Genomic DNA, 25,977 nt, shown 5'->3' on the forward strand with positions numbered 1-25,977 from the left:
AGAAGAATAGTGGGGTAGACTATTTTCTAAATGGGGAAAAGCTTTGGAAATCTGAAGCACAAAGGTGCATAGGAGTGCTAGTTCAGAATTCTCTTTAGGCTAACAGGCAGATTCAGTTAACAGTTAGGAAGGCAAATGTAATGTTAGCTTTCTTCTTGAGAAAACAAGATTACAAGAGCAAAGATAGACTACTGAGGCTGCATAAAGGTTTGGTCAGACAGTACTTGAAATATTGTGAGCAGTTTTGGACCACATATTTAAGGACAGACATGCTGGCATTGGAGCGGGTTCAGAGGAGGTTTCCAAGAATGATCCTGGGGATGAAGGACTTGTTAGGTCTGTTTCTATGTTGAACATCTCTATGGCTATGACTCTATGACTTTTGAGTCTGTACTCGGAGCTTAGAAGGATGAGGGAAGTCTCAGTAAAACTTACAGAACACTGAGAGGCCTTGATATTGTAGACATGGAGAAGATGGACCCACTAGTAGACAAAGTGAGGACTGCAGATGCTGGAAATCAGAGTTGAAAAGTATGGCGCTGGAAAACCCAAGGGCACAGCCTCAGAGTGGATGGGATCAAGGTTTATGGTAGAAGGCAGGAGCATGGACTTGAGAAATGATGGAACAGACCTCAATGGACCCAATTTTGCTCCTATATCTTACAGCCTGAAGACAATTTTGACGTTGAGATGTTACTGGAATGGGTGCCAATGTAAATTGAGAGGCACAAAGATGAATTTGACTTGGAGTTAGAATAGAGAAAGTCAAGTTTTGAATGGCCTCAAGTTTATCGAGGGTGAAAGGTTGACAGCCTACTAACTAATCCAAATGGAAGAGTTGGGTCTAGAGATTTGATATGAAGATAACAAAATGATGAGGTTTTAAAAAAAAATCAGGCTGCGGTCAGAGCAAAGAAAGACACTAATAAAGTCATGAAAGAAGGTTGTTATTTTGAAATATAGGACAAGGATGGAATGTCTGCTCGAGGCTAAAGATTGGGTGAGGTTATGAGCCATCAGATGCTGCCTCTGCTGTGGTCGGGAGAGAGCTGAAATCACTGATATGGGATTAAATTCTGATTGTTATCAAGGGATTGTGGCAGATGATTGAAGAATATAGCTTCAGTCATCAAAAACTTTAATTAGAGGAGAGATTTTAGTATATCCACAATTGATCGAGAGTGTGGTGCTGGAAAAGCACAGCAGTTCAGGCAGCATCCGAGGAGCAGGAGAATTGATGTTTCGGGCAAAAGCCCTTCATCAGGAATAAGGCTTGTCAGTCGGGGAGCTGAAAGATAAATGGGAGGGGGATGGCATTGAATGGTAGTGGGGGAGTCCTAGGACCTGCGTGTCCTTGACGGAGTGGGAAGTTCAGCCATGGGGCAGTGGGGTTGGTAGATGTGGGTGCTCCAGAGATGTTCTCTGAAATGATCTGCAAGAAGGTGTCTTGTCTCTCTGATGTACAGGAAACCATATCGGGTGCAACGGATGCAGTAGATGACATTGTTTGAGGGACAGGTGAATTTATGATGGACATAGAATTTATGATGGGGCCTTGGACGGAGTGAGGGGAGTGATGTGGGTACAAGTTTTCCTCTTCTTGCGGTGGCACCCACAAGAGTGAGTGTGGGCTGGTGGGTGTGTGACGAGGGAGTTGCGGAGGGAATGGTCTTTTTGGAACGCTGATAGGAGTGGGGAGGGAAGTATATCTTTGGTGGTGGGGTCCATTTGGAATTGGTGGAAGTGGCGGAGGATGATGCATTGTATGAGGAGGTTGGTGGGGTGGAAGGTAAGGACCTGGGGGGGTTCTGTCCTTGTTGCATTGGGAGAAGTAGTGTTCAAGCACGATGGTGCATGAAGTGGAGGAGATGCGCTGGTGGGCATCGTCAACCATGTGGGAAGGAAAGTTGTGATCGTGGAAGAAGGAGGCCATCTGGGACTTTCTGAGGTGGAAGTGGTCATCCTGTGAACAGATATGGCATAGACAGAGAAATTAGGAATAAGGGATGGCATTTTTCCAGGATGGGAGGAGGTATAGTCTAGGTAGCTGTGGGAGTCGGTGGGCTTGTAGTATATGTCTGTGGTTAGTTGGTCACCAGGGACCGTGATAGAGAGGTCCAGGAAGGGGATGGAGGTTGCTGAGATGAGCCAAGTGAACTTGAGGTCAGGATGGAAAGTGTTGGTAAAGTTGATGAACTGTTCAACTCCTCATGGGAGCACAAAGCAGTGCCGATACAGTCATCGATGTAGTGGAAGAACAGGTGGGGGGTGGTGCCGGTGTAATTGTGGAAGATGGACTGTTACTTGTATTCAACAAACAGGCAGGCATTGCTAGGTCCCATATGGGTGCCCATCGCTACCCCTTTGGTTTGGAGCAAGTGGGAGGATTGGAAGGAAAAGTTGTTGAGGGTGAAGACTAGTTCAGCTAGGCGGATGAGGGTGTCACTGGAAAGGTACTAGTTGGGTCGGCGTGAGAGGAAGAAACGGAGGGCTTGGAGAATTTTGTCGTGGTGGATCGATGTATACAGGGGCTGGATATCAATGGTGAGGATGAGGCAGTGGGAGCCGGGGAAATGAGGAGTTGAAGGGAATGGGTGGCACCACGAATGTAGGTGAGGAGTTCCTGGACTAAGGGGGACAGGACGGTGTCGAGGTAGGAAGAGGTGAGTTCGGTGGGACGGGCATAAGCTGAGACAATGGGTTGACCGGGACAGTCAGGAGGTAGAATGGGGCAATTCGGGGACCCACAAACTTTATTCCTGATGAAGGGCTTATGCCGAAAAAGTCGATTCTCCTACTTCTCGGATGCTGCCTGACCTGCTGTGCTTTTCCAGCACCACACTCTCTACTCTGATCTTCAGTATTTGCAGTCCTCACTTTCTCCTATCCACAATTAATGTCAGACATACAGCAAGATTTTCACTTTCAGAGCAAAGTGGAAGTTAGGACTATTTTCAGTTCCTGTACACAACAGGCCTCATTATGCACTCTAAACTGAGAGACAAATAATATATTTCTTGATTTACGTTGCTGTGCTCTTATCTCGTCTTTCAATTCCATAATGTTTTAACTAGTGCAGTTGGTTTCTGCCATTGTTACTTAAAGGGTTTTGATTAGTGATACTTTTATTAACCTGCAGTAAAATGAGTTTAAAAGCCTAGACATGGCATAGTTTGGCATGGAGTGTGTGAGAAGCCATGCAAGGTTGGGGGTGGAGGGAATAGCTTAACATGAGGGGTTGGTATGAGGGGCCTTGGGGTCAGATAAGGGTCAAAACATGGAATGGGGGCATGAGAGACCATGGGCTTGGATAGAGGTAGAGGTTTGGGTAGAATTATCATGGATCTGTCATGGGGAGTGCATGGTGTTACAAGATGTGTTTTTAAGACGAACTTGTTCAATCATGTTTCATTTGAAAGCAAGTGTTGTCAAGTTGGAACCCATGCTCTCTGCTCTGAGTCCAGCTAGCTTTGATATTTCTTTAAAAGTTGGAACAATAGAAGCAGTATGATGGGGTGGGGTCAAGCCCCCACAGAGCCAAGATTTTAGTTTTGGGTTTCAGCAATTGCTGGGGTTTTGAAGCTGGATGTGGAAGAAAGTATTCCTTTCTCTGCTACAACTAAACGTTTGGATTCTCTTCCTGCTGTTGGCATTGCATAAGAGTTCATCTATTTTACTGAATTTGCCTTTGCCAAAGGTGTTTTTATGAGATACTACTAGACTGGAATAGTTGCTGTTCAGTAGTTAAATAATCTATTATACTGTTAGGTTTTCCAATAGAGTTAATTCAATTCTTTCTTTTTGTTTGCGATGTTTGAGAAGATTTGTAGCTCAGGTTAAGGTTCAGGTTGTAAGTTTGCTCACTAAGCTGGTTGGTTGTTCTCAGACATTTCGTCACCATGCTAGGTAAAGTATCAGGGAGCCTCCATTTAAGCATGAGTATTCTGTACCGCTTTCTATTTCTGTGTCTTGGTCTGTTCAGGTGGGTGATATAATTTCCGGTTGTTTTTCTCTGAGGTTTGTAAATGGGATCCAAATCGATTTGTTAATTGATAGAGTTCCGGTTTGAATGCCAGGCCTTTAGGAATTCCCATGCGTGTCTCTGTTAGCCTGTCCTAGCATGGATGTGTTGACCAGTTATAGTTGTGTCCTTCTTCATCTGTGCGTAAGGATACTAGTGATAGCTGGTCATGTCTTTTGGTGGCTGGTCGGTGTTTGTGTATGGTGGTAGCTAGTTTCCTGTCTGTCTGATGTAGTGTTTGTTGCAGTCTTTAAAGGTATTTTCTCAATAAATACCAGCACTTAACAGAGGTTCACTGATGGTGTTACCTAGTATGGTGACGAAACATCTGAGAACAAACCTACCAGCTTAGCAAGCAAACTTACAATCTGATCTTTCTTTTGTGTTTGTATTTTAACTATCATGCAATAATATTGTGTTTTGCTTCAAGTCTGATAGTCTGACCAATTGAATTGCATCTGGAATGCAATATCTTACACTTGCCTTTAAAACTAAGAAAACTTTGGGGTCTAGGCTATTTTCTTAATATATTTGAGGGTGTTTTATTCTGGTCCATAACAATGAGGAATAAAGAGTTGAAAGCCAGAGGACCTTATTATTTTTATTGTAACTGAGACAAAGCTCCCCAGCACCAAGGCAGGCCTTTTACAGTTCATCTTGGCATGGTAGCCACTGTTTCTGCCTCCAAACTCTTCCTCAGTTGCAGTCTGCACCTAACTCAAGCCCATTCCCCATCTATTCAATAACATTCCATCTTTGCAGTCATTCTCTCCAGATATAGGTTGCTTGAACTGGGAGTAGTCCAAGTTCCTGCTATCCATCTTCAGGATTAAATCCATGCCTATGAATAGACCACTATGAATAAACACTGTGTTTATGTTATTGTTTGCAGGAGCATTGCATGCAGAATAATTTATAATCGCTGTGGGGTCCCAAGTGGAGTCAAGAGCTAAACTCTTGGGGTTGCAAGCTCCAAGGTACCAATGGTCACCATAGAACTCTTACTGAGTTATACCAGCCACATGTTAGTGATGTCATAGACTGCCAACAGTGTGGAAGGGAACTATTTGGCCCATCGAGTCCTTTTAGATGCTCAGAAGAGAATCCCACCAGACCCACACCCCCACCCTATTCCTCTAATTCCATATTTAACATTGCTAATCCACTTAGCCTGCATTCTTGGACACTACGGGCAGTTAGCATGATCAATTCACCTAAAATCTTTGGAATGTGGAGGAAACCTGAACATCTGATGACGGAAACCCATACAGTCGTGGGATGAATGTGCAAACTCCATTTGGACAGTTGCCCAAGGCTGGAATCGAACCCAAGTCCCTTTTGCTGTGAGGCAGCTGTGCTAACCACTGAGTCACTATGCTGTACTCACGATATACCCATCTATGCAAGTTAATCTATACACCAAGGTGGCACACATGAGCTGGTGAAGGGTGCAGGCGAACCTCTTTACCAGTGCAGCCTGTGTGGGTTCACAGGCTTCTCCCTAGAGGCAGCCCATACACATGAGCATAGAGGACACCAGTCTGTTGCCTTTTGCATTAAAGGTGGTGCTGTACACTGCAATGTCCGCTGAAGAGAAGAGAAAGAGTTAGTTGGTGAAAAATGCAGAATGGCTTGTGCAGATCAAAGTGGTTGCTTTCAGGTTCCCGCGTACAATGTTGACCCCTGGGCTACTGGCCTATTCCTCATCACCATAGGAACAGTTGCAGTCTTCCCTAGCCATTTTAACATGCCTTTGCTCCAAAGGGTCAGCACCTTTATATTGATCACCAATGACCCCTCCCATACCCCAACTGCTGGCTGTTCTTAGTGCTCTTGATAGTCGACCAGTTACTCCTACAGTGAGATAAAGAGGATTGAATGTGATGGGAGTAAGTGTAGAAGCAATTTCCAACCATGCATAACTGAACTGGGTGGTGAACCATCCCCAGTAAGCCAGTGGGAAGTACAATGAGCAGGAAGGTTAGTAGTTTGAGAGGATGAGGTGATTGTGAGTCTTTCAAAGTGCTTTATGTGTGTGATACTTAGGCTTGCAGGCAATGGCCATTTGTAAGATGTGTAGTTGCAACGTTAGAATGATGCCCTTGTCACTGTGAGATAGTAGAGATAAGATGGTATCTCTCATCCTTGCCTGGCACAAGGGAGTATTAATATTTTGGTGGCACTGCTTGCTCTTATGGGAGCCATTGGCTCTCTCCTGTGCAGTGATCTGCTCCCATGCTCAATGGATTGATGGGATGGCCTCCTGGATGATGAACCTTCCATCAGTGACTCTGTCCAGTAGTATCTTCAAAGCAGCATCAGTAAGCCTGGAAGCCAGCTTTAACTCATTGGACATTTCTAGGCTCCCATTAGTGAATACCACAGGCTGAGGGGAGATTCCTGGCTTGCAGTGACTAAAGGAGAGTTCAACTTCCTTTTAAATATGGCACCAGAACCTTCAAACCAAGAGGTCCTTGACCAGTCATGGAAATTTCTGACCTGCTCACTACGTACGACACGGTGACAATATTGCGCAGTAACATACTTGCAAAGATAATAAGCTGAGAAGAATGTGATCATGTGACACGGTTAACCCCAGGCCCCAGCCCCAGATATCACACCATCATTGTGCTCTAACTTCAAAACCCAAATGTTCAGCTGGTATCTGTATCAGTTTCAGGCACTCTACATGTAGGACATCTAAAATTGGGGAAAATCTGCTATCTTGATTGGTCTCAATTTCGGGAGTGCTTGGATTTAGACATCCAATTACAGAGAATGAACACAGGGTGCCAACAATGTCATCACACAGAGACTTTATAGCTGTTAATGGATCATTCTGTCAATTCCCAAAGAATTAAAGGGAGTGGGAATGGAAAAAAACTGACATGGAAACCTCACTCACGTGCCATTATAACTCAGATCTATTGGATGGCACCATTCAGAATAAGAAATTGACATTTAGGAACTTACTTTCTCTCCAATGAAGATCACCCCTTTACTTTTTCTTAAATCCTTTGAGCTAACATTTTAGATTCTGAATGGGAATATGTGTGTAAATGTGAACGTTATTTTCAGATAAGAGAGGAAATTATGCCAACACTAGAAGTTACTTTCAATTAGAGTAAGGAGTCACAGACTTAAACTAATTAAAGACAGACTTAGGACAGGTACCAGAAGGCAGTTTTGAATGGTCATGAGCTTCAAAAGACAGTAATGGGATTAAGTCTATATGCATATTAGGAAATAGGTCCTTATGCTGGCAAATTTACCGAATGCTAGTCACCGTTTCACCTGATCATACTAGCTAGTTGGAAAACTGGGAAATGACATGACAATGTTAAAGTGCCACTGGCATCCACAGAACACATGCATCCTGATTTAACACTCACACCTTTGGCTACACACCCTTACCCCTCTGCACCCACCTGACTACTCCAAAACCACTGTGAACTTAATATTTTGGCTCTCAGTTTGAAATTATCTATGAATCAAGCTGGTGAAGAAAAGCAAAATGATGATCTTAACTGCAGCAACTAGATGCAGTCCTAGTTATTCCATTGGATAATAGCAGAATTTCTGCCAAGGTAAGCAAAAAGTAAAATCTCCTGATAATTAAACATTTGATTCCAGCTATTATAATATTCTATGATACAATAAATCTCTATTAATTCTTAAAATCACTTTCAGCAGAATTTCCCAGTCACACTGGGAGTTGTATACCTCAACCTGTCCATTAAGGCTGCCAAGAAATACATCAGGATCAAAAATAAAGTAATTCAATCTATCTTTCTGCCCCTGAACACCATCCTGTGCCCTGCCCCCTGCCCCCATCTGTTTTCCCTGGTGCCAACGTACATGATATTTTGTCAGACCCTTGTAACCTTCATCTAAGATATTTTGACTCAACTTTCACTCCTTAACAGCAACCTCAGTAAAATGAAATAAGGAAATTTTCTCACTGAGATGAGTACTTTTCTGGTAATTTAGACAACCAATACTTGCTGCAGAAAACCCATTGCCCTCAACTTTGGCTCATGGCAAAGATATGAAATAAGAATTCCTGAGCTTTGCTGAAAACCAGAATTTATTTTAGATCTGCAAAAGCCACATGAAATCTTTTTCTCCACCATGCTAGTCTTTTTCTCAAATTGTATCAGATTATTCGGCAGACATTTTATTTCTGCCACTAAGATAATATTGATCTCTCTAGAAAAATGTCTGATTCATTTCCTTATTTCTAATGGGTTTGTAAAAACAGAGGCAGAAGCAATTGATTGTAATAGAATGCATGTATCTATACAACACATTGTTGTTATACGTGAACATATTGTTGAAATACAGTTTAATTACTAGTAATGCATGAGAAATACCTTTTCCACTTTCAAAGCAACAAATGGAGTCAATATTATTTGCCACCTCTATACTCATTACAATGGCTGTTATGAACCAACTTGAATGCAGATAATAAATGAGTAAAAAGATCACAAACACTTACTGCTGTATGCAGAAATATATGTAGAAATACTTATAAAGCTATCAGCTCATTCCACTTAGAACATACAATTTTATTGCTCGGCCTCTGCTGCTAAGGGTTTTAAAGTTGCTAATTTGCTCCTTATATATCACAGACATTATATACTCTTCATATTTTTCTTTAGAAGCAGCACATTTTAGAAACATAGGAGCAGAACAGACCCCTTGAGCCTGCTCTGCTGTTCCAGATGTTGGCTGATCATCTCCCTCACCACGATACACCTGTGCTATTTCCATATCTCCTGATGCCACGAGTACCACAACATTTTCAACTTCTCTCTTCAACTCAGTTAATGACAGAACATAGATAGACCTCTGGGGCAGAGAATTCCAAAGATTCACCACTCTCTGAGTGAAGATGTGGTTCCTCATCTCAGTCGGAAATGTCTTTCATTCTGACCCAGTGTCCCTGGTTGTCGATCCCACAGTCAGGGGAAGCACCCTTCTGTATCTCCTCTGCCTATCCCCTTAAGAACTTTGGTATGTTTCTTTGAGAATGCTCACATTTTGATAAATTCCAGAGATTACAAGCCTCGTTCCCTCACAGGTCAGTCCCATTATGCCAATAGTCATACTGGTAGATCTGTGCTCCACTTGCTCCATGGCAGGTAGCTCCTTCCTTTGGCAAGGGGTCCAGAGCTACTCAAAATATTTGAGGTGCAGCATCAACAGCATTCTATGTATTAGCAAAAGTGAGGACTGCAGATGCTGGAGATTAGAGTCGAGAGTGTAGTGTTGAAAAAACACAGTAGGTCAGGCAGCATCCGAGGAGCAGGAGAATCGGCATTTGGGCTTTTGCCCAAAAGCCCAAATGCCAATTCTCCTGCTCCTCGGATGCTGCCTGACCTGCTGTGTTTTTCCAGCACAGTATTCTCTATATGTAAACTTTAGCTTCTTTTCTTCTGTACTTAATCATATTTCAATAAAGTCTCATGTACCATTTGCCTTCTGAATCACTTTCTGCATCTAGATGCTAACTTTCAGTGATTTCGAACAAGGACACCCAGGTCCTTTGGGCACTTTCTAATTTCTTACCATCTAAGAGATATGCATCTGAAATTCGAATATTACAATTCCACCCCCATTCAAAGCATTTATATAGATTGTGTACAGCTAGAGCCCAAGCACTGATCCTTGCAGTACCCCACTGCCAGGAGAAGATAACCTGCTAACCTGAGAATTCCTACTCTGTTTTTGCATGTTAAATAATCCTCAATACATACTAGTATATTATCACCTACCTTAGGTTTGTTTCCTAACCTATTGAGTTGGACTTTTATCAAAAGCCTTCTGAAGATCCGAATGCCCCACGTTCACTGATTTAACCTCATTAATTCTAAAAGTAACATTCTCAAAAATCTCAATCAGGTTTGTCAAAAATCCATATTGACCCTATCCAATCACACAAGTATTTCCTAAATATCCAGTAATTGCATCCTTTTGTTAAGGATTCCAATATTTTACCTGCTAATGATGTCAGTGTAACAGATCTGAACCCCTCATTTTCTCTCTCATTCTTTTCTTAAACAGTTGGATTACATTTGCAACCTCCAGACTCAGGCATTGTTGCAGAATTCATAGAAGATTGCAAGATGATCATCAATACATTCAACACACTGTGATAAAGTTATCGGGACCTGGGGATTTGTCAAACTTTAGGCCCATTAATTTCACCAATACTACTTTTTTAAACTTATACTTTCAGTTCCACACTCTCATCAGATACATGAATCTTAATTATTTCAGAGAGACTTCTTGTATATTCCCCTGTGAAGGCAGACACAATGTACTTATTAAGCTTCTTTGACATTTCAATGTCTTAATATAAATTCCCCTGACTCTGCCTGTGATGAATTATATTTGGCTTCACTAATCTCTTTTCTACATAACAACAAAACACCTGTAATCTGTTTTTTATGATCCTTGCTGTTTTACACTCACATCTGATTCTTGCTTTACAAATTTCTTGGTCTTCCTTTCCTAAAGTTTAAAATTCTCCCAATCCTCAGACTTACAATCTTTTTTTTGACAATCTTAAAGCCTCCTCCATTGATACAATATTATCTTTAACTTCCTTTGTTAGCCAGGACATAAAGAATTTACAGAGGGATATAGATAGATTGAATAACTTCAAAGGATCTATCAAATGGAATATAATGTGAGAGAATGTGAAATTGTCCATTTTGGCAAGAAGATGAAAAGGAAGCATGTTACCTAAAGGTGAGAGTTGCAGATCCCTGAGGTGCAGAGGAATCTGGTTATTCTAATGCATGAATTGCAAAAGGCAAGTATATAACAGCAAATACTGAGGAAAGCTTACAAAATGTTATCTTTTATTGTAAAGACAATTGGTTTCAAAAGGAGGGACATTATGCTTCAGTTAAACAGGACACTAGTGAGCCAACATATGATGTATTGTGTATGGTATTGATCACCTTATTGAAAGAAGAATGTATCTATGTTGGCAGCAATTCAAAAAAGGTTTAGCACTTTAATACTTGAAAGGGGTGAGTTATTTTATGAGGTAAAGTTGAACAGGTTAGGATTGTATCTACTGGAGTTTAGGAGTGTAAGAGTCAACTTGAACGAAATATGAAACGTCCTGAGGGTTCTTGACAGGTTGAATGAGGAGAAGATACATCTTCCTATGGAGAAACTAAATTAGGGGTCACTATTTAAGATAAGGGACTCACCTATTTAAAACAGAAATTAGGTGATTTTATCTCTCTTACAGTTTTGTGAATCTTTAGAACTCTCGTCCTGACAAGGTGTTGGCAGAACAATCTTTAAGGCAGATTTTTAAGGCAGAAGTAGACAGATTCCCAGTAAGAAAGGGAATAATAGGTTTTGGGGTAGATAGGACCGTGGAGTTGAGGTGATAATCAGATCAGCTAGGATTTCATTACATGTTGGAGTAGGCTTGAAGGGCCACATGACCATCCACATGTTTGGATGATACTCTGTATTTAATATTGGTGAATTCATGCTAGGCTGGCAGTATGCACAGAGGGATAGAGTCATTTGCAAAGTATTTGCATTTTGAAAGTCAACAGAGGATGAAGTCTCAGTTTTGCCAATATTTAATTGCAAGACCCTTAATGAGAGCGTGTTCTGCTGCAGTTTGGAATATGCTTTTGCAAAAGTATTTGGAACTAATATAAATTATAGATACAACAGATCTGTCTATAATGAAATGAGATGCATAGTAGAAAATACTTTGATTTGTCAGGTATATTTCAGCAGGTTTAGAATTGTTTCATTCCAATCAATAAAAACAGTCCTCAGTAAAATATTGATAATGACCAGAAAAAAATGCAGATTAGCCTTCCATGGATGACATAGAGGTGAAGCTATTAACTGTAGATTGAAATCAAGATTAGGAGCAAATTACTGCAGATGCTGTAATCTGTACTGAAAACAAGCAATGCTGGAGGTCACAGTGGGGGGTCAGGCAGCATCCATGGAGAGAGAGCAAGCTAACGTTTTGAGTCTAGCTCTGATGAAGACTCATGTAGCCTCGATTTGTTAGCTTACTTTCTCTCCATGGATGCTGTCTGACCCGTTGTGATCTCCAACGTTTGTTGAAATCAAGATCAACATTGTGATGTGTCAGATAAACTAACACACATCAGATAAGATGGATACCATCTGGTATTGCCTTATTTTAAAGGGAGGTAGGCTTAACATTTACATTTTAAATTAATCTCAAAGACTCAGGAAACTGTTCAGATATCTAAGTGATACATTCCATAAAAGGAGATTTGTCTTGAAAAATGTGTGAAGGATTATTAAATGAACCAGCAGTCTTTGTGTCCAAAACCATAGTAACAAGTTAAAACTGTGGGGTTAACTTTGTTACATTTGATGATGTTACAAACAGCTTATAAAAAACTTGAGCCCTGATTTCGAACTCCAAGTTTGATGCCTGTCCCTGGGGAAGGAGAGGGGTAAATGTAGTTCTTATGTCACTACCAAGAGCCCAGATAAATTTGGGAGTTGCTACTCATTTAAGAACGATTGATGGAATACTTGCATAGTTGCATTAGGACAGAGCTAACCAGTCTATAATAGGTGGTGAGCCCATTGAAAGTGGAATGTAATGCTTTAAATGAGATTGTGTTTCCTGCTTTCAAGTTTATTGGCAACACAGTGGAGAGAATTCTGAAGGCCATACTGAGTCACAGATCTTGTCTTAGATTTTCTGATGCATCTGAGGAGTTGCAATGAAGAAGGTCAAATTAAGGAGGGAGGTACTGTTACCAACATCCTCAGGAACATCCTAAGGGCAACTATTGAGCAAAGATGCCAAAAGAATTGATGCCACCATTACCACTCCAAAACTAGTGTTCAATGAAGGAAAAGCCTCATTTATTTGCAAGGTTAAGTACAATTCATTGTTTCCCCATCTCTTCCAAAACCTCTTAATATTCCTTTCACACAACACAATAGCAAAACACTCCGAATGTTAAAAACCACACAACACCAGGTTATAGTCCAACAGGTTTAATTGGAAGCACACCAGCTTTCAGAGCATCGCTCCTTCATCAGGTGATAGTGATGAAGGAGCGTCGCCCCGAAAGCTAGAGTACTTCCAATTAAACCTGTTGGACTATAGCCTTGTGTTGTGTGGTTTTTAGCTTTGTACACCCTAGTCCAACACCGACATCCCCAAATCATGACTACGAATGTTGAAAGTCTGAAATAAGAACAAAAAAAGTTGGAAAAAGTCTTGGCAGATTAGGTTGGAAAAGAAGACAATATTTCAGGTCAATGAAGTTAAAAGACTGCTTTCACCTTCCTCCTCCTCACCATTCTAAATATGTAATCACAATGGCATATTGCAATTGTCTTCCTATTAGGCAAGGACCTAAGCCCATGAGATGAAGAAGAACCAAGCATGGTAGCAATGTGCACATTCTTAAACTTCTCAGTGGCCATTTAAAGAAAAAGATCGTATTCTTTCAGCAGCAAAATTCTGGTTCCTGGATGGTGAGCTGGAAGGTTGCCCCTAACATCAAGTGTCACCCTCGTCAATGCCATTATAAACGCTACATCTTTCTATAAGTCATCAATAACACCAAAACAAAAGCTATAGTGTCTGTACTTGAGGCAGTAGATATATGCAGGAATAGTGCACTAAAGGTCTCTCTCATGGATGCCCTTTACAGTATACTGTTTGTAGCAATTGAAAACAAAATAGTTACCAATTTTGACTGAGTTGAAATAGATTGCAGCCAAGCATAATAACGGGCTTCAGGGATTGCATGTCAGAAGGCTCCTTTGCTTTGATTCAGGAATCCCTAGCTCCACATGCACCTGTTTTGAAGGCACACCCTTAAAAAAACCTCAAAAATTGGACTTTATGATTGCCATTACATGTTGGTGCATCAACCTCTGCTGACATAATTGCTGAGTTCTCAAGGTTATAGGATAGCAGAATCCTAAATAACTACCAGACAGAATTTGCAGCCTGACCTATCATTACCTGAAGTTCACCTAAAAATTCAGCATGAGTTAGAAGTTGTCATTCTAGCATAGAAATACTGGTGTACATACTTATTACATAAAATAAGTTATTGTTCTTGAACATATTGCACAGAATTGTCACATTAATGTGCAAATAAAAAGTGTCCTGTAATAATAATATACTTAAACCCCTATACAATCCATCAGCAGACAATGAATATTTTGAATGATTTACACACAGTCAATATAAGGAAACATTGAGACCCAAAATTATGTGGAGATGGAAGGGTTCTGTACTTTAGCAAAAATGGTACTCGTGGCCCTAATCCTGAAGCTCCACTTTCATATCTGGCACCCACCATTTTGTCAGGGCTAATGGTGCAGGATACATTTACAATTTGCATGATTTATGGTGGCAGATTTAGAAGTGCAACCAGTTGGGCGGGTGTTCTGGCTACCTCCATTACTGTCTCCTCCATGTTGCTTATTGTCCATAGCCTCATGGCCTCATTCCCAGTCCAGGTCACCTCCTTGGTATTATGGATTTTCTTATCCTGTTAGTCTAACAATGGTGCTGCCAGAGACAAATCTCTTGAATCTGGAAATACATCACAACGCACGTTCACATCTACTACTTGCACCTATAGGAGTGTCCTGGACATACAAGTCTCCATGCTGTGGGACAGGTATGTGGCTGGACATGCAAAATAAATGTAGCATTGTGATCACTTACTCCTGTGTATGTCTGTGCTGAAAAACTCTGCTTGCTGCAGTGCAGCAAGTTATGGAACCACTTCCAATATTGATTGAATCATGACCTTCCATGATTACCTGCTATACTCACAATGGAGGCTATGTCCTCCTTTGCCCTCTTGGCCACTGTGGATGTTTTTTGCTGGCATCTGCTGATATTAAATGGGGCACTGTGCTTGCACATCCAGCACCAGAATCTTAATATGTTAGTTACTGAACCAGGCTAAACCCTCTAACATTCTTCCCCTCATGCTTTCCCTTCTTTCTAACACTCTGCCATTGAAATGGAAAAATAAAAGAGATACAGGTAGTTACAGGTAAGGTATTTACCTTGATTGGGGAATCTAGAACTGGGGACACAATTTAAAAATATGGGGGATGCTGTCTAGGACTAAGATGGGGATAATGTTTTTACTTCAGTGTTGTGAATCTTTCAAAGTTTCTATCACAGAGGACTGGGAAAACTCAGTCTTTGGGTATATTTAAAATGGAGGTTGATAGATATTTGATTAGTGATGATGTAAAGGTTATAGGGATCATGTAGGTAAAAGGCATTGAAATGTTCGACCAGTCATGATCATATTATGTTGTGAAGCAGGCTGGATAAACTATATCTTACTCCTGTTCCTGTGTTTCTATAAAAGGCAAGTAAGTTTTTTTTTAATGGTCGTGGAAACATTTGCCTGCTGTTATGAAGGACTTACATTCAATCATTTGTGTGGACCTGATTTTGTAGGATTGTGGATGCCTTGAGTTTTTTTTTAAAGAGGTCAATGAAAGATTGAATTCTTTCCACAAGAAACTTCTTGGTAGTCACATGTCTTATGGTAACTTCTTATTACTGGGGCCCACTTGCCTGGCTTTGTGTTGCAGTGTTTGATTTGGATATTGTTCGGACGAGTTGATGACCAACCTACCCATGGAGTGGAATTTTCGTTTGTAGATACAGTGTGGTGCCTGGAGTTGTTCTGGCAACTTTTGTATGAAAAGCCTCTGAAAGAATTCATCAATGTTATTCAAATGATTGCATCTGTTCTGGGTTTAAAGGGATAAATGTTTATATTTTTATATTACAAAATGTGTATCTTAACCAATTGTGTTTGTTTGTGGAATATGGCTTGTTTTACAATAAATCAATAATTTTTGTATTTATTAAAGAGACAAAGAGCAAAGAACAATACAGCAGCAACAGGCCCTTTGGCCAATCAAGATTGTGCCGACACACGATACCTTTTTAAACTGAAAACCTGAAAACTCTTTTCTTCTATACAGTCTGTATCCCTCGATTCCCTGCCTATTCATGTATCTGTCAAGATGCCTCTTAAATGTTGCTATTGTATCCACCTCCATCACCTTCACCAGGCACTTACCACCCTCTGTGTAAAAACACCTCTCATGTCTCATTTAAACCTACCTCCTTTTGCCTTCAATTTATGTCCTCAAGTAATTTCTACCCTGGGAAGAAGACTCTGACTATCCATGCCTCTCATAATTTTGTAAACTTCTATCAGGTTGCACCTGATCCTTCAAAGTTCTAGTGAAAACAAACCGAGTTGTCAAATCCCTCCTCATAGCTAATACCCTTCCAAACCAAGCAACATCCTGGTAAACCATTTCTGTAACCTCTCCAAAGCCTTCAAATCTTTCTGATAGTGTGGTGACCAGAGCTGTACACAATATTCCAAATGTGGCCCGAATAAAGTTCTATACAGTTGCAACATGACTCACCAGTTTTTATACCTGTGCCCTGACAGCGTCAAACCTAGGGACCTGGGTTTGATTCCATCCTCGGGTGACTATCTGTGTGGAGTTTGCACCTTCTCCCTAAGTCCGTGTGGGTTTCCTCGGCGTGTTCAGGTTTCCTTCCACAGTCCAAAGATGTGCAGGTTAGGTCGATTGGCCAAGCTAAATTGCCCATAGTGTCAAAGGATGTGCAGGCTAGGTGGATTAGCCATAGGAAATGCAGAGTTACAGGAAAATGCAGGGTTACAGGAAGAGGGATTGGGGTGTGGGTATGGGTGGGATGTTCTTTGGAGGCTTGGTATGGACTTGATGGGCCGAATAGCCTGCTTCCACACTGTAGGAAGTTTATGATTCTATGCCTGACAATGGCAAGCACGCCATATGTCTTCTTGACTGCCTTATCTACATTTGTTGCCTCTTTCAAAGGACTATGGGCCTGTGCACTTAGATTCCTTTGTATGTTGATACTATTAAGTGTTCTGCCATTCACTGAATACTTCACTCCTGCATAAAATTTTTCAACATGCATCACCTTGCATTTGTCTGGATTAAACCTCCGGATGCTCCGGTTTCCTCCCACAGTCCAAAGATGTGCAGGTCAGGTGAATTGGCCATGCTAAATTGCCCGTAGTGTTAGGTAAGGGGTAAATGTAGGGGTATGGGTGGGTTACGCTTCGGCGGGTTGGTGTGGACTTGTTGGGCCGAAGGGCCTGTTTCCACACTGAAATCTAATCTAATATAATCTAAACTCGATCTGCAATTTCTTTGCCCAAGTCTCCAGCCTATCTATATCCTGCTGCATCCTTTGGCAATCCTCCTCACTTATCCATAGCTCACTAATCAAGGGAATCAAGGGTTATGGAGATAAGGCAGGAACAGGATACTGATTGAGGATGATCAGCCATGGTCATAATGAATTTGTGGTGCAGGCTAGAAGGGCAGAATGGCCTACTCCTGCACCTATTGTCTATTGTCTAATCTTTGTGTCATCTCAAACTTCTAATCAGGCCAGTAAATTCTCCTCCAAACGATTTATACATATTACAAACATTAGGGGTCCTCGCACTAATCCTGTGGAGTACCATTGGTCACAGATCTCTAGTCAGAAAAATACCCTTCTCTGTCTTTTATGAATAAACCTGTTTTATACCCATCTTACTGGCTCACCATGGATCCCATGTGACTTCATCTTTTGTGTCAGCCTGCTATAAGGGACCTTTTCAAAGGCTTTGCTAAAGTCAATATAAACAACATCCATCATCCTGCCCTCATCAATCATCTTTGTCATTTCCTTGATAACCTCAACCAAGTTTGTGAGACATGACCTTCCTCATACTAAGCCATGCTACCTATTGCTAATAATCCACATTTTTCCTGATTAATGGTTCTTTTTGTTCCATGTTGAACATAAAGAAGGTTTTAATACACCATACTGAGAACATGCTAAGACAATTACACTTACATTGTTACCATGGAGTAGTGCAACTGGAGAAGGGCAGTGCATTCCTCCTTTGTTGGTCATAACACTGCTTATATTCATAAACCATGTTCTTTATCACATCAATGCCTAAGGACAGTGGCAAAATGAGACTAAATTGTTGCAACATTTGTTCTTGTCAACCTCAGAAGGCATAATATGCTCCTGAGCGCAAGTTATTGTGGTGACCTACTCCTGCTGACTCACATTGTTCTACCATGAAAGTATGCAGCTGCAAAAGGCGTGGTCATGGGGCAATTATATGGCTATACCTTAAGACCTGTGTGGAAAGAGGGTCAATGAAAGGATAAATGTCTGTGGCAAATGTGGTATGTATAAGTCATCATAGTAACTTGAGTCAAGAAAGAATGTGATTGTTCTAAAAGATCTACTAATTCTGGCTGTGTTCTCGATGCTTCAGTAATGTTTCAAGGGTCAGTAGATTTGACTGTGTAACACACTTGCTTGGGCATTGCAAAAAAAAATACCCACCTGTTCTGGAAAGGGTCCTCAAAGCCTGGTGTAGGGAAGTGAGATTTCTCATGAGCACAACATCGGGCCTGAGGGCAGGAAGCTGATAAGTTTGAAATGATGTTTGTGCTACACAAATCCAAACAGGAGATGATCTATCTCTTCTTGATGTTCAATGGCACTATTGATGCTGAATGTTCTCGTATCAACATCCTGAAAATTATCATTGAACAGAAACTGAACTTGTTGAGGCATACAGTTCTGGTCGGAGGTTGGAAATTCTGCAGTGAGTTGGTCATGTCCTTTCTCCCAAATCCTGTCCACCATCTATATACTCCCCACTTGTCTGGATGGGTCCAGCTCCAACAATATTGAAGAAGCTCGACACTATTCAAGATAAAGTTGTCTGCTTGACTGGCACCATATCTACCAAATTATGCATTCACTTCCTTCATCATTGATACACAGTGGCAACAGTGCATACCATCGACAAGATGCATTGTAGTAACTTATGAAAGATTCTTCCATGGCACCTTCCACATCCATGACCACTATCACTAAAGTAGAACAAAAGTATTAGATACATAGGAACACAAAAACCTGCAAATTCCCCTTTAAACCAGACACCATCTTGACTTGAAACTATGTCACCAGTTTTTTCACTTTTACAGGATTATATTCTCAGAATTTCCTTCTTAATAGCTCTGTATGAATATCTGCACTACATAGATATCATCTGTTTAAGAAGATGTCTCATCAAGATCTTCTCAAAGGCAATTAGGAATGGTCAACAAAAGTTGGTCATGCTAATGACACCCACATTCAAAAAGAATAAAAGAAAATGTTAATAACTTTGGGCTAGTGGTTCATAACCATCTGTGCCATCATGCAATGTAATTCCTTTCTATTGACATACAACATTGCATCGCATATTGTGAGCCCAGATGGACACCATGTATTCCCTGATTGTATCTTGCAGTCTGGCAAAGCCGAAATTCAATAGGCCTTTTTTTGACAACACTGATGACTATTGGTGAATTGGATATACATGTGATGATTCTGAATGATGGTATTCTTTCCCGCTATTGGACTTGACATAACTAGTTTATGCCTACCAAATCTTTTGTCAGAAACATCATCCAGTATGACTGCTATTTTTATTGCCACAGTTAAAGCAATGGATATGGTAGGACAATACTTTCATTTCTGTCTGTTCATTGGTCAGATGTTCATCTTCACACAATATCAAATTAAGTTAAGTAAAACAGGAAATTTATGGATTAGGAAATGTTCAAAGCTGCTTCACTGAGGGGACTCGAGCAGCACAAGGTGATTCAGCTTACTATGCCTGCAATATCGCTTTTGGAAGAACTACCCAATCAGTCTCCTTTTTTTATTTTCCACATTTTTCCCTTCACAGATTTATCACTTTCTCTTATTTAAAGTTGTTCATGATTCTCTTCTATCTCCCATTCAGGCAGCGTATTCTGGAACTCGCTTGTTCTTGTAACAGTGTGACGGAATCTTTTAGGTCCTCTCTGAGAGGATAGACAGAACTGATTTACCATTCCATCCCTAACGTGGCATCAATGACAGCACGGCAGTCCCTCAGTACTACAATGTGAGGGTCATCGTCGGCTTTGTGCTGCGATCTCTGAAGTGTATTGCTATATTCTGGCCACCATGAAAGGCATAATTTTGACTAAGCTACAGGGAGCAGACACAGAATGTAGCTTTTATTATATCATGTGATGGTTTTGAAGGAGTTGATGTTGACATTAGATTGAGCTCAATCCAAATAAATTAATAGAATTAAGACAGTTGATTTCTAAATGAGTGTCAGAAGGGAATAGATGCATTTCTGTTTAGCTCCAAAGGGTCATTATTAATTATGCCTGACTAATAATGTAAATTGTACTTATTGCTATCATGCAAAAAAAATCTTTGTTATTTAAGCTGCCTCTTTTATCTAGACTCACCAGTGGTTCCACCTCTACCATTGATAGCTACACAGTTCCTGGACTCAACTTAGAGAAAGGAGATTGGTGGCAACAAGCTATCCAAATAAGAGAAAGGGAATTTAGAACAGTATTAATGGAGAATATGACACGGTGACCAGTGGTGCTGATTGGAACTCCAGTTCGCTGAATTATATGACGTAGTTATCAAAGGTTGGCAGACAGAATCCATTTAACCCTGATGAAAGATGAAAATATTTTTTGAAGAAAAATGACTTTACCAATTTAAGAGGATTACCGATATATGAAGACACAAGCAGTCATCAGCTGAAATGTGAAAACTGACAGGCAGCAGCAGCCGTGGGATCAGGAACAGGATGGGACCATAACTCCAAAGACAAACCTTCACCAAGAACCTGATAAGAGACACAGGGAGGATAGTTGGGCTAAGGTAACAGAAGAAGTTAGCCACCCTGAGAAAAAAACTGAGGCCTTAGTGAACAAGGCTCTGTTGGGAATGAATAAAAACTCCGTGAGTAACAATATCCACGGTGTTTCACATATATTTGCCATTTGGTGCTGCGGCAGCTTGGTTATCTTTCCATGTTCTTTTGCTTTGGTTACATGGGGATTAGGTTGGGGCCGGGACCTGTGTAGCCCCAAATTGATGGCCAGTTCTGGCTGAGATCACAGAGGCTTCAGCATTGGCTGTGGAGAAGCCCAAAGCCAGGACCCCGGCAACTGATGACCGGTGGCAGCATCTGGAGGAACCATAGAGGGCTAGAAGGAGATATGAGATGAGGCCCATTGCTTCAGCTCAGAGATGGCAGTTGTGGGAGTGCCAGCAACGGTGGAGGGGAGCTCGTAACTGAGACCCTGAAGTCCATTACAGAGATCCCAGCTGATGTCAACAGTGAACGGAAGAGTAGCAGAGGGGAACAAGACAAAGTGGGAAAGATGAACTCTATTGCAGTAAAACTTTGCATGATTTTCAGTATTTCAAGATGGCGCTGGACCATTGCAACACTTTACATTTTGCAGGTGATAAAACATTTTCCATTGTGTTTTTATATACATGTGACATTAAATAAATCTAAATCGAAATATCCTTGAGGGCAAGTAGGAAATACTTCATGAAAATTACACAAAGAAAGGAAAGGCCAGTGAGAACAAGAGAGAGTTCTCTTCTCTTGAAAGTAAATAACATCACAATTGTGAGTAGGTTTCATGAATCTCAGCTGCAAGGGTGAGGGAAGGGGCCAAAAAAATACTGATATTTATATTGCAGTATTGGAAGAGCATCAGAATTTACTTAAAATGGGAAACAGAAAATTGGAGAAGTTGGGTAAAGAGTCAAATAGAAGAAGAAATGCCATAAAAATCTGAAGATTTAAAAGGACTGAGCCTCAATAATTAAATCATGATTTGGTGGGTAGATTTATAAAGGATGCAGCCAGAAAACTTTACTTAAAAGTCCATGCAAGCAGAAGTGTATTGGATCACAAAAGGCAAGAAAATGTTCCATTTTGTCTGGGAAAAGTAGGAAACCTCCATCTTGGCTGCCAAATATGGAAAAACCCTGAAATATGCAGCAAGCAACTGCTTGATTCATAAAAAAAGGTGAGAAAACTCCAGTAAGTAGCACAGAGTATTCAAAGTAAACGTAATTTAATGCCTGAAAGTAGCAAAGTAATGTGGAACAATATTTAGTAAAATTTAAAGTTTTATTGGAAGAAATAAATGCAGTACTCATTTGCAGTTAAAAGACTAGCAGACAAAGAAGTTATAGTAACAGTGCTACAGTATAAAGTATCATGAGAACCTTTCCAATCCAGAAATACAACTCCTGAATCAAGAGAACTCTGAAAGGTTTAGGATAGGGCATCAGCACTGTGGTTTCCTACCAATTTAAAACCTGTAGATAGAAACCATCAGGTCCTGGGAATTTGTCACTCTTCAATTCCATTAATTTCCCTACTACTGATGCTTTATTTAAACTGATTTTCTTCAGACTCTGTCCCTGATCCTCTGTTCATTTCTTTTGGATGTCTAGCAAGCTATCCTCCTTTTCTGCAGTGCATACTGAAGCAAAATAATAATTCAGTGTGTCTACCATTTCCCCATAGTCATTGACAATATCTCCACTCTCATCCTTGAGTGAGCCAAATGTACTCATAACCAGCCACTTTCTTTTTATATAAATATAGAATCCCTTCTTGTTGCCTTTCATGTCCCATGCAAGTATCCTTTCAAAATCCTTTTAGTTGATCTTACAACCCACTTTGTGGCCCTTTGGAGATCTTTGTATTTGACCCACTATGTGGGATCTGTTCTCTTCTTTACAGCTGTCTCTACCATAAAACATTTGACAGGCCCAAATTAGAGAAAGCCGGATTCGTGGCAGCAACATTCACAAACCAGACCACCATAGAGTCATAGAGTCATATCTGAACGTATGATAGTGGTAAAAGAACAGAATGACAGACACTGTTTTTTAAAATTAATTCATGGCATATGGAGTCTCAGGTTAGGTCAGCATTTATTGCCCATTCCTACTTGCCCTTGAAATGTGCTGGTCTTCTGCATTTTTGAATGTCTGCAATGTAGGTCATGCAGGTACACCCACAGTGCTTTTAGGAGGAGAATTATAGAATCATAGAATCATACAGCATAAACACAGGCCCTTCGGCCCACCATATCAATGCTGATCAATAAACACCAAACTATACTAATCCCATTTACATGCACTTGGTGCACAGATTACTCAGCCTGGGCATTTTCAGCGCTCGTCCAGATGTTTCTTAAATGTTATGAGAGTACTTGTCTCCAGCACACTTTCAGGCAGCACATTTCATATTTCAACAACCTTCTGGGTGAATTAGAATTTCCTCAGATCTCCTGTAAATCACTTAATCTTCACCTTACCCTTAAACCTTCTGGTCTTAGACACATCGGCTGTGGGGAAAATATTCTCACAATCTACCCTATCTATACCTCTCATTAGCTTGTATATATCAGTCAAATCCCCACCTCAGTCTCCATTCCATTACTTAGATCGAGCAACAGTGCAGGTCATACGGTTCTTGAAGAGAAAGTTGCAGATGGTGATGCCAAATCTAACTTCTTCCAAGGGCCAACTAGTCAGGCCCTTTTTAGACCTCTTTCCCTCAGGTTATAAAATGCTTCTGGCACATTGCTAGTACTAACATCACTGTTGAAGAAATTTAACATTTTTGGGCATGGTGTCCTGATGACATGATACATGCTAACCAGGAACACCTCTACTGCATGTTTCCCTCCAAGTCACTCACATTCCTGACATGGAAATAGAACATAGAACATAGAAGAATACAGCGCAGTACAGGCCCTTTGGCCCTCGATGTTGCGCCGATCCAAGCCCACCTAACCTATACTAACCCACTATCCTCCATATACCTATCCAATGCCCGCTTAAATGCCCATAAAGAGGGAGAGTCCACCACTGCTGCTGGCAGGGCATTCCATGAACTTACGACTCGCTGAGTGAAGAACCTACCCCTAACTTCAGTCCTATATCTACCCCCCCTTAATTTAAAGCTATGCCCCCTTGTAATACCCGACTCCATACGCGGGAAAAGGTTCACACTGTCAACCCTATCTAACCCCCTAATCATCTTGTACACCTCAATCAAGTCACCCCTAAACCTTCTTTTCTCTAATGAAAACAGCCCCAAGTGTCTCAGTCTATCCTCATACGATCTTCCTTCCATACCAGGCAACATCCTGGTAAACCTCCTCTGCACCCGTTCCAGTGCCTCCACATCCTTCCTATAGTATGGCGACCAAAACTGCACACAATATTCCAGATGCGGCCGCACCAGAGTTTTATACAACTGCATCATGACCTCAGGACTCCGGAACTCAATTCCTCTACCAATAAAAGCCAGTACGCCATATGCCTTCCTCACCGCACTATTTACCTGGGTGGCAACTTTCAGAGATCTGTGTACATGGACACCAAGATCCCTCTGCTCATCCACACTACCAAGTATCCGACCATTAGCCCAGTACCCCATCTTTTTGTTATTCTTCCCAAAGTGAATCACCTCACATTTGGCTACATTGAATTCCATTTGCCACCTTTCTGCCCAGCTCTGCAGCTTCTCTATATCCTGCTGTAACCTGCCACATCCTTCCTCACTGTCAACAACTCCTCCGACTTTCGTATCATAAATGTATGATGTATGATGTTCCTTCACTATCACTGGGTCGAAATCCTGAATTTCCTCCCTCAGGTCATTGTGGGTCAACCCATAGCATGTGGACTGCAGCAGCTCAAGAACCCAGGTCACTACTGCCTTCTCAAGGTCAAATAAGGACAGGCAATAAGTGCTGACCAGGCAACAATGTTTACATCCTGTGAATGAATTACAAAAAAGGAAAACAAGGAAAAAGCTGGTGCAGTTCTGGAATAGCTGGCAATGCAAAAATGTCTGCAATCTAGGTTATGTAAGTACACCCACAATGCTGTTAGCAAAGGAATTGAAGAGTCATAGAATTAGACAGCATAGACACAGACCCTTCCTGAAGAAGGGCTCCTGCTCCTCGGATGCTGCCCGACCTGCTGTGCTTTTCCAGCACCACTCTAATCTTGACAGGCCCTTCAGCCCATCATATCTACGCTGACCAACAAACATCAAACTATACTAATCCCATTTACTTGCATTTGGTCCACAACTTAGTATGCCTGGGTTTTTTTAGTGATGTTCATTAGAGGGTCTTATAGTGAGTAAAAATAATTGGTACATTGAAAGTACACAGGGACAAGGACAGATAACAACTTGAGTTGCAAGTTTTAGACATTTAGTTCACTTTCATTAAAGGAAAAATACAGCTTTATGGGAATGCACAGTTTGCAGTTTAAAACTCACAAAGAGGAACATGATCAATGAAGGTATGAGATTTAAATTTCTAATAGCCTGGCATTATACACACAGAAATGTTTGGTTTTGACAATTTATCGTTTGCATTTTCTAGTGTTTTAAAACATGAGCAGGGCTTATTTGGCAAAAGTATAAATGCATAGCTTGAAAACTGAAAGTATAAATATCTACCCTTCTGAATAACCCAACACACATAAACAAACATACCAGGTAGTGGAAAATAAATCTCTACCCAGATTAACTGGAGAGGGGGAAGTCATATGTTCTTGATCAAAAATTGCTTGTTCTTGAAGGGAAAAGAGATAATGTATGAATTGTTGCTGTGCTGGGATTTCAAATCAAATCCCTACAAAATTAGCTTGGACCTCTCATTTACTTGGCCAGTGAAATTAGCAATATACCCTGACCTGCATGAGGTTCAGCTGCCTGTATCCTATCATACACCAAGTCTCCTTGCTGATTTATAATGTTTCCTGGTATCCCATGACTCAAATTTAAAATGGTTATTCATGTAACTTGCTTCTCCCCCTTCCCAATCATTGCTCCTATTCTTTTAAGTGGACTCTTCTACATTCCTCCTTCCTTTGGCTTCACTATTAACGGTTGTCTCTTCTGTCTCCTTAACCATAT

The sequence above is a fragment of the Chiloscyllium plagiosum genome, chromosome 4 (assembly GCF_004010195.1).
Source record: "Chiloscyllium plagiosum isolate BGI_BamShark_2017 chromosome 4, ASM401019v2, whole genome shotgun sequence".
NCBI classification, from domain to species: Eukaryota; Metazoa; Chordata; class Chondrichthyes; order Orectolobiformes; family Hemiscylliidae; genus Chiloscyllium; species Chiloscyllium plagiosum.